The sequence below is a fragment of the Hippoglossus stenolepis genome, chromosome 7 (genome assembly GCF_022539355.2).
Source record: "Hippoglossus stenolepis isolate QCI-W04-F060 chromosome 7, HSTE1.2, whole genome shotgun sequence".
NCBI lineage: Eukaryota > Metazoa > Chordata > Actinopteri > Pleuronectiformes > Pleuronectidae > Hippoglossus > Hippoglossus stenolepis.
In genome coordinates this window covers 10,281,953-10,291,889 of record NC_061489.1, presented here as the reverse complement: position 1 = coordinate 10,291,889, position 9,937 = coordinate 10,281,953, and the positions used below count along the sequence as shown (strand labels likewise).

At 43.0% G+C, this 9,937-nt stretch overlaps 1 long non-coding RNA gene across 1 annotated transcript; it reads right to left on the bottom strand.

Moving 5' to 3' along the window:
• Nucleotides 1–1,422: 1,422 nt before the first annotated feature.
• On the bottom strand, nt 1,423–8,768 carry LOC118112411. Its single transcript, XR_004697206.2, has 3 exons — nt 8,609–8,768; nt 1,723–1,826; nt 1,423–1,624 (listed from the first exon to the last, which is right to left on the bottom strand). It is a non-coding gene; the product is annotated as an uncharacterized LOC118112411 (long non-coding RNA).
• Nucleotides 8,769–9,937: the final 1,169 nt, after the last annotated feature.

Below are 9,937 nucleotides of genomic sequence, written 5' to 3'. Positions count from 1 at the left end.
GGAGAAATGGAGGGAGGGCATGGAGAGCCTCAGAGCGGAGAGAGGGTGATGAGGGTTAGAAGGAGAAATAGGAGGTAATCTGTATGCCAGAGAATTACTTAAAGTTCGTGGTTCAGTCATTGTTATTTGCCTTTTTGTCTTTGCAGGCAATTTGAACGTATGGTGAGCTTGGCCCTGTCCCCGGAGGTCTTGAGGATCAAGTAACAGGCCTTATTAAAAGTACGGCAATAGAAAATCTTTGAACATGTTAGTTTTGCAGCTTCTGCCTTATGATATAATATTTTGGAAATTATATGATGGTTAGGAGTGTTTTAAAAGGGCATAATCTGGTGTTTGAAATTGAAAACAAAACTTACTACAACAAACACTTACCTGATTGTATGTACTCCCTACCTGAGTAAAGCTACTAACTGTTTTAAATTGAGCTAAACTAGGCTTTTCTTACTTTGGTAAAACCTGCTACATTTCAGTTTTTTTACCATAGAATCAAGCTCCAAAAACAACACTGAAATGTCATCTCTTCTTAACTTGGTATATTAAACAAACAGTTGCCTATCTTGAGTGCTACTCTTACTAAGTATTTCTATCTGAACCTGACTCTTGTCTGAGAGAGTAGTAACTGAGCCTGACCCCTTACAGTCAGTCTGTATTGATGTCCCAACCTAGCTCAAGCCCTTCACAGTTAATGTAAGCTGTTCGCAAAGAGTTTCCGTTAGCCTGTCGTACAGTTGTTACCATGGTCACAGCTTGCTCATTTACCCTGATAAATTATGGTCAATAGGCATCATTTTATATAGGCTATTGTTAGATTGTTTAAACACAGATTATGCAGTGTCATCTTCAGTTCGTCACACATCTGTAGGCTAACCAAACATCATAAGCTATGAGGTCAGATTAAAAAAACCTGGAAAACTAAAGACTAGAGAAATTGCTGGAACACTTGACACAAGGTAGAAACTGGCACTGAGGAAAGGGAACACGCAGAGCAGTTGGAGGAAAAATATTACATTTCCTTTTTTTTTTAAAACGTATTTTCCAACTATCAAGCCTCTTGCTTCCACATTTCCCATTCAGATCAAACCGTTTAAAGCTGGTTAACTCTGTTGTCAGCCTGGCTTTATGTACAGCCAATTCATTTAATGTCCCGTAACTTTTTTGGGACAAAAATTCCGTTGTGCGAGTCGTGGGAGGTATGGACTGAGCATGGACGTTTCTGTTTGCTCTTTGTTCCTTGGGGAAATCATACTGATTAAGTGCTACTATTTTGACGATATGTCAACTCACAGGGAGTGAAGATTAATTTATGTGCATGGCAGTTCTGTAAACAGCATTGCTGACCAACATGTTCCCAACCTCATCCCAATGCTGTCTGAAAAATATTAAACATAAAGGGGGTCAAAAGCCTGCCTATTTTAGTGCCGCTGTCAGGCTGCAAAACTGTTATGAATGATTTTAATCAAAACCCAGTAAGTGAACCCTCTTTGTTTATTTTAAATTCATCTTCTGAATAAATCTTTGGTACAGCATCAGTCAGTGAGTATGAATTTTCTGAGGCCCAAATATACCAATACCTAAAATGCATATGCGTGTTTATTTTTAGGGTCGAGCCCCTGGCCAGACCGATCTGTGGGAATACAAGAGTGCTTTATTAGAGATGGCAGACAGGGGACCTTCATAAGTCACTTAATAACATCTGACATAAGCATTTGTGAGTGTAGTTACCAGTGCTTGTGATTCCATCACTAACGCTGTGCGGCTGATAGAGACCAGTCTTATGGGGTTGGAAGGCTCACTCCTATTCACTTTTTCTCCCCCTCCACTGCCCTCTATCCAAGAGAAAGAAAAAGGGAGAAAGAAACAGACAGGAGGAAGGGGTAAAGCAAAATCTAGTGATGCTGGACCAAATATACACAGAAGCAGTTGCACAAACACTGAACTTATTATGAAAGCTCAGAGGGAGTGTTGGCAAAACAAGAGGCTGCTATTGCTAGCCAATATTATATTAGACTGAATCAGAGGTGTTGACCGACTTTATGACTTTTGACATAAAGCAACTCTCAGATAATTCATATGGGTCAGATGGTCCTCTATCCTTTTTGATAGGATGGAATCAGTCAGTTCTTATGACCATTGCAAAAATCAATCGTATAATGTTTGTTCTGACCCGACACCTCTATTGTCAAGATTGTAATAGGCTATTGCAGGGGTCGGCAACCTTTTCGACAATAAGTGCCAATGTGAAATTTTCTTGTTAATTAGTCTGCCATATCAACATTTTTTTATATTAAGTTTTATTATTGAACCACATTAATATTTCCAACAGACATGCCATTTTATTCCATCCATATTGGCTATAGATCAACACTTTAAAGAAACATGTTTATCTCATTATGATTGCAATAATAAGTTTGTCATTAAGGTTTTTGGCAGTGGCAAAGACTTTGAGAGAGTTGGCTTCTCATACCTGGACACTGCACGTTTGATTGATTCTCCCTTGTCTGCCTGATCTTTGAAACTTCTTTCGTGCCTTGTTTCAAAGTGGCGCTTCACACTGGACGCTCGGCACACAACATTTTCAAAACATAACGTGCACACAGCACGGTCCTTATGAAAAACAAAGCCATAGTCTTCTGCCCATGAGGGCGGAAATGCCCGTGCCTTCAGTTTTTTTAGCTAGCGGGCATGACATCACCAATACACCTGAACGGCTTCACGGAGATTCATGTGCGAGCAGCGCCGGCTGGGAGGCTTCTTCTTATTATTATTTAATGGCGATTGGCATCCAGCCTATGGCGCATTACTGGCACCTAGTGGCTGGGAGGTGTTAACATCAAGCTAAATAATACAGGCTGCGTGACGGCAAAACCTTTGAACATTTCTTTAATAAGAAATCGCCTGTGCCAATGATTATTGCGCCGCGTGCCATCATTGCCTTAGGTTGCTGACCCCTGGGCTATTGTATTTAGCCTAAATGTCTGCTGTGTTCCACTTGTAAACGCGGCTCCAGAGGAGGAAATCAACGGACATTTAGGAAAAAAACTGTCTAATTACCTCGTTTTGAGTCAAATTTGAATGTCGGGGCCGTGTCTGTACTTCCTCCCACTATCCAGAAATGAAACAAAAATACCCGGGATAAAAACACTGCCATCTTGCACATTTGGAGCCAGGCTCTGTGCAGGAGGGATCTAGGATGGAGTGCTGGTAGCAAAGTCATGTCAATACACGGACACAACCGATCACAAGTAAGGAATAATTAACACTTGACCAAACATCAGTTTAAGCACTTAGAAGCCTAAAGTGACAGGAACCATCTTTGAGTAAATTTTATTCGACATATACTTTGACTTTTGAAAGTATACATGCATTAACATTGAGGAGGCAGGATTTGTGACCTGGTGGCAGCCAGCCACCAGGTGGCGATCGAGACACTTTGGCTTCACTTTGGGGGAACAGTCATGTCATCCATTATTATACACAGTCTATGTGCAAAACCAGAAATTTGAAACTAACTGAAACATAGACATAAATGTCTGGAGATCACTTGAGTCACTAGGATTCATCCGATGGGAACCGTGAATGTATGAACCAAATTTTGCTCCAATCCCTCAAATATTTGTAGAGCTAAATTATCCTAAACATGACTGACTAAAGGGCTGACATTTCCATCGCTACAGCCCTGCCACTAACATGGCTGAAAAATGGAGGTTAAAGTTAAAAAAAAAGTGGTTTGCATTTAAAAACACAATTGGGGTTAATTTGAAGGGGAGATTATGGCCACGGTTAAATAGAACAAAGTTCACAGCTGTGAATAAATAGGATGCAAACAGCAGGCGCTGGTATCAGTGTTACACAAACATCCACTGAGACCAATTCACTTGGATGTTTTACAGTACTTTAACAACATCACACTGCTTCCACCTTTGCTTCTGACAAACAACAGTTATAATTCACACAGCCACACGAGGTCCTTCTCAATAAACTCCAACATAGGTCATTTAAGGCATTTGAACAAAAAAAGCAGTGCTGTGATTTTTCTGGCAAGCACCCGTCTCCAAATTTAGCCAATGTCTTCCAGGTCAGGAATGTTAGATAACCTGCTACCAGTTTTCAGGCCATGCCTAAGTGTTTGTGTTTGTAACCGTATGTGTGAACATTCCTTGCATGACCAAGCATCGGGGCTGAGTGCACAGAGGGGAGTCAGTGGAGTGCTTGGAGATCAACTCAGTGAACTCTGGTAGGCCACTTCATCCTTCATTACCTTGTGCTGAAAGATTGCAGTAAGAAAGATGGAGCAGACTACCTTCAGCCGTTTGTGCACACACAGAACACGCTTTTATCCAGCTCACAATCCCTTATCTATCCCTCAAGCCCTCACTTATACATTGCCTCTGAGCACCTTTTATTGACTCATGTAATAAATCTGTTCTTTGTTCGGCTGGTTGGATTTCAGGACAAGTTGTTTCTCAATCTCTCTGACCTGGTTTTTAGCTCCTCAATTTGTGTATGTTATGTCTGTTTTCAAAAGCTTAAAATAAATCACATAGGCATTTTGATGGATTTAATGTTGCTTTTTTCATCTGAATATATCCAACATTCATGTATCAGTTTAACAACTCTCCTGTGACCCTGTTTGCGGTGGTATTAAGCAACCACAAATAGCATCTCAACCCCAAGGTTGAAAACTCTGGAGTAAACATTTGAGGCTCTGCTCCTCTTGTGCAACCAGTTGAAATAAACTGAACCTGTAAGTACTTGATGCAATGTTGATGTCTTCCTCCAGTGCGAACCTCTTGTTGGCTCTGAACTCTCCATCGGGGGGGACAGCGTATGGCAGAGCGAGACAGTTTCACGGTCCGAGGGGCTCCAGCACAGCGAGGTGCAGCTTAGTTTTCATGACATTGCGATGGTGGGCGCCACTCATCTTCATGGCTGCAGATTCCAACCCCCAATCTGATGATTACGCTGTCTCGGCCATTCCAGCATGCGTGGTCATACCTGTGGGTTGGATGGGAGCTGCAGACAGCTAGTGAATTGAAGTTGAGTGTTTATGGTGTGAGAAGCAGCCCTGGGGTCTAAACGTTGGTCTTAGTGGAGTCGGTCACGGTAGGTTTGGTGAGGGAGGCAGACAATGGCTCCTCCGGTGCCTCTGTGGTTTCAGGCTTCTGTGGTAGGAACTGATCCCAGCTGCGGTATCACATGATTTGAGTTAGCTTAAACCTATATGTCTGTGGGTTAATGCTTATGGTTAACAGCTAGACAGTCTGTATGTGTGTGTGTGTGTGTGTGTGTGTGTGTGTGTGTGTGTGTGTGTGTGTGTGTGTGTGTGTTTGAGATTTAGCTGCTAATCCAAAACCAGGCTTGTGAGACCTAAGCTGTGTGGGCTCTTCACTGGTTGAATGTGCGCCGTTGGTTTGGGTTAGAGGGAGTTGGCCTGAGTAGCTGAGGATGGAGCAGACATGCACAGTGGTGGGAAGTATGTGGTAATTATTGTGTTCAGGACTGCCATCTGTCAACTCTCCCCTTCTAGATATTTACTGGACCCGCATTCCTCCTGGGTTAGTGGATGGGATGCACTTTGTGCTGTGTACGTGTATGTGTGTGTGTGTGTGTGTGTGTGTGTGTGTGTGTGTGTGTGTGTGTGTGTGTGTGTGTGCATGTGTGCATGTGTGTGTGTGCATGTGTGCATGTGTGTGTGTGTTCGGTAAATGCATGCATACACAAAGTGGTGCATATGGTGTGTACACCAAATTCAATGCCCTGGGCCATCTTCCATTATAATAGTTTATTCTGTCTCTCTCTCGCGCGCTATTGCCGTTTTATTTTCTCATGGATTATATCCACTCAACGGATTCAGTTTGTCTTTTTGTGTTATTTACATTTTTCAGAGACGCAGTTATTCATTGAATATACAAATATAACTCAGTCTGTTTATGTGCTGTGTGTATGTTAGATTCCAAACATTCTCCCTGTAATACTGTGCAAAGCAGTGGGTGCATTAGTTAATCTTGTCTGCGGACAGAGGGGGGTGAATCATTTTTATTGGAAAAACTAAATCCTTTATGGTTTACATAGTTAGATGCAGTAGAGCCAAGACAAAAAAACAAGAATTCTGTTAGGTTGGGTTTGTCCTCACTGTTTTTTTTTTGTGTACCTGCAATGGTTTGACCTGGCTTCACCACCACAGATACCATATGACCAGAGCTCTTGGCTTTGCTAATGGAATTCTATCAAGAGATTATACAGTGCTCGTGGAATTGAGTTTTCTGGTTGTGCTCAGTGGCAGGAAGAAATCGATTAAAAGTTTGTGTTTGAACTGATTTGACTATGTAGGGAGTGATGAATTAATGAATGCAGATAAATAAAGACATGTGCTCTGCCTTTCCCGCTGAATGAACAGCAGTCCTGATCTCAGGAGGGAGTAGCTTTAGTGGCATCGCCTGTGGAGCCAGAGCTGATTTGGGGGATTATTATAATCCAGTCAGCTAACAAAGATATTCCTTTTATCAAAGAAGTCTGTAAAACTGTTGCAATGCCAAAGAAAATAATGCACAAGAGAGACACGTGGGACAGAAAGAAAGACAGACAGGGACAGGCTGATGCTTGTGAAAGACAGATAAAAATCAGGCAAGTTTCAAAGAACTTCTCTCTCTGGATGTTCTGCAACTCTAGAGACTAAAGATGCTCGTGCATGTGGAGCAGCTCTGGTCTGATGACGGTCTCCTATAGCTTCACCCGTCTCTACTGACAGACACACAGACAGACAGGGACGTGTGGTGATGTCAGACGAACGACTTAGGCTTGAGCGCTGCTCTTGGCAAACGGCCAGACAGGTTGGTCAGTAAACATGGCACAGGTCCCCTGTAGCGTGTTTGATGTTTGAAGTATGTACAGCAGGCAGGGCCCGAGGAATAGTCTTGGCTGTCATAGTGGGACCCTCGAAAGAGTCTGTGTTGTTATAGGAAGGGTCCCAAGCCACGGCATCAGCTCTTATTCCCCACAGCCACTCATGACAAACCAGCAGGCCTCAGATGTGGCTTTTCCACACATACAAGAGCCGAGTGGTTCAGACTAATATTTTATAGACCTGTAAAAACAGCACCATAAACAGAGGCTTCACTGAGTAGCACGTGGGGGTCTTGTCCTGTAAACCAACAACTCAATGAGGCAATGATTTTTGTATGTGTGTGCATGTGTGCACAGACATTATGAAGCTGTGTTTTATTCCCATCTGTAAAGATAGGTGTGGGATTCTATGTTTGTGAACCCAGCAGTTTATAAGACCTGCAGTAGGTGTTGCACATCCATAGCGTTCTGTGTGGCCACAGTCTCTTTAGCACCGTTTCAGCCGTGAGTTTACTGACATCTCAGAGTCTCCCCGTCTGTTTCTCATGGCCATAAACTTTATTTGTTGGCTGGATCTCCCACTGGCTTGACTTGCAAAATCACACTTTCCTAAATCATAAATGAAGTGAAATATAGTTGTCTGAAACACAGTATGGTGGATTTTTCCCAGAATATGTTGTTCCTAGAAAACTGGGTGCTAAATTTCAGGAATGCAACTGAAACCAAAACGTGGGCCAAATGGTTTCTACGAAAGCCAAACTTGGAAACAGAGTCACCACAACTTTTTGGCCTATCAATAGACAGCATTATGGTGGGAGATGGGATTGAGTGATGCACCAGGGGAGGAGGAGTGGGGTATCTTTTAATGATCACACTGCTCATAATTTGGAGTCGTAAAATAACTGATCCACTGAGCGAGCATTCTTCCTCTGCAGCCTGAATGGACTAGATGGTGGGCACTGAAGCCTGCATACTTTTCTGAGTCACACACACATGCATGCGCACACACACACACTGCAGCACCAGGCCAAGCATGAGTGCCACCACATATGAATGGAGATAAATGCAGTGAGTGTCTGAGGTTTCCAACGTAGCTGTGTTATATGAGTAAATGATTAATCCGCATACTTGGACCCTGTCTCCTGTCCGCAGCAGCATACTCCAAGGCCACACAGCTGGTACCAATTTGCGTGCCCCCGCCACATCGTGATCCAACTGCATGTGTAGGAGTCATGGCTTATCGCAGCAGTAATTCACTCCTTCCTCTCATGCTGAGGCTATTCTTGGCTTTTCTGCCCCTTTATTTTTAGTCACGGCTGCTTGTCTGGGTCATTGATGTGCTTTTGATGTGGTGTGTCAGCTCAAAGCAAAGGACCGTGCCTGGGTACTAAACTGTCATGAATCACCTTCCGGATGCATGCTTTACTCAGAGACACAACCTCTTCAACCAGCACAACACAACTGCTTTGCGTTTCTTTGTTCCTCTTAAAAGCTGCAGATGTTACCAGTCACCTGGATGTGGTGGAGGCAAAAATACATCTGTGTTTTTTGACTGTCAATGTGTCAGTGTACGTTTACACATAAGAGTATGTTCGTGCTTGACTGTGCCCCTCGGTGCATCAGGTTTAAATGGTATCTTGCACAAAATAATCTGGCCCCAATTAAAGCCTTGGCAAATGAAAACACAAATAATAATAGAGCGGACAGTCTCTGATAATCTTCATGTGAGCGTGTCTTCTTTAAAGACATCAAAGTGGCCACTCACAGGACATGTGTTGCATTTCCAGACTGCGACAGACACTGAGGTGACCTCACAGGAGAACGGAAGGCCCCCGGGCTCTTCATGTGATGTCCTCATTCGCTGTTCGGCGGGAAATGAACTTGTCTCCCCGTCCTCTGTGTCTTGGCTCATCTCCGGGTTCTTGGGTAGACTGAGAGCCACAGGGAACATGGAGTACATCCCAGATTAACATAATGGAGTTAATTGATCAACTAAAGTTCAGTTGGGGGACAGTCCTTGAATGCTCTCACTACTTTTCTGTGTGTTACTCACTGAGTTCCAAGATTACCTCACTCCATTTGTTGCTTCATATCTGAATCTGAGCTCTCAGGCCACATTGATAGTAATGACAGCTCCCTTTGTCTCTTTCTGTTGGCTTTTCTTTGTTCAGCTCTCTTATTCCTGTTGGGCTCAATCTGGACACAGAGAGCAGATGGACCGTTGGCTCCAGTTCTAGAGATGAGTGGAGATGAAACTTTTCCATGGATAATGAGAGAAAATAGGTTGATACTTTGAGCCATACTCTTAATTTGCTTTTGTGCTGAAGGTTAGAGGAGAAGATTTATGCTACTTTCAAGCTACAATCAGCAGAGAGTTAGCAATGACTGAATATAAGGATGGACAACGTGTCTACACTTCATCCCACTGAACAAAACTGAAGCCAAAATATCCTAACCATGGGTACTTGCACTAATGACATAATTTGGAGACAAAGTAGGTGCAGTAGTGATCGCATGGCAGACTTGTGTTGTTGAATTCCTGGCCATATACCCTTCTGACCAATCATAAGCCAATCTCAAGGGGGGTGGGATTTATGGCCTATACTGCAGCCAGCCACCAGAGGGTCATTGAGTTTTGGTTTCATTTTGGGAAGCTCTCATGTTGTCCATCTTAATATATAGTTGTTGAGGGTTAGCCTTGCTAAAGCCCCCTTAATGTTGGTAGTTTTACATTTACATCATGTTTTTTGTGCTATTAAACAAGTTTTTATTCATGGACAGTTAACGTGCAAGCAAGCATCTCTCCCAACTCACTCTTGCAACCCTTTTGTCATAGGAAGATGACTTCCACCATGTTCAATGACATCCTGTAAGCTAGCTGCTTCCGCTTTTCACTGCTTGTATGCTGTGCAAAGCTAAGCTCACTGCTGTCTATAAAATGTTTACGATTGCAAACACATCCTTAATTCATTGGATAGCTAGCTTTGTGTTAGCCCACTGCATGCCACACCTATACAGAATAAACGTATAAACAGTTCCTCAAAAGTAAAGCCAAAGTTTCACGATCACCACCTGCTGGCTGGCTGCAGTATGG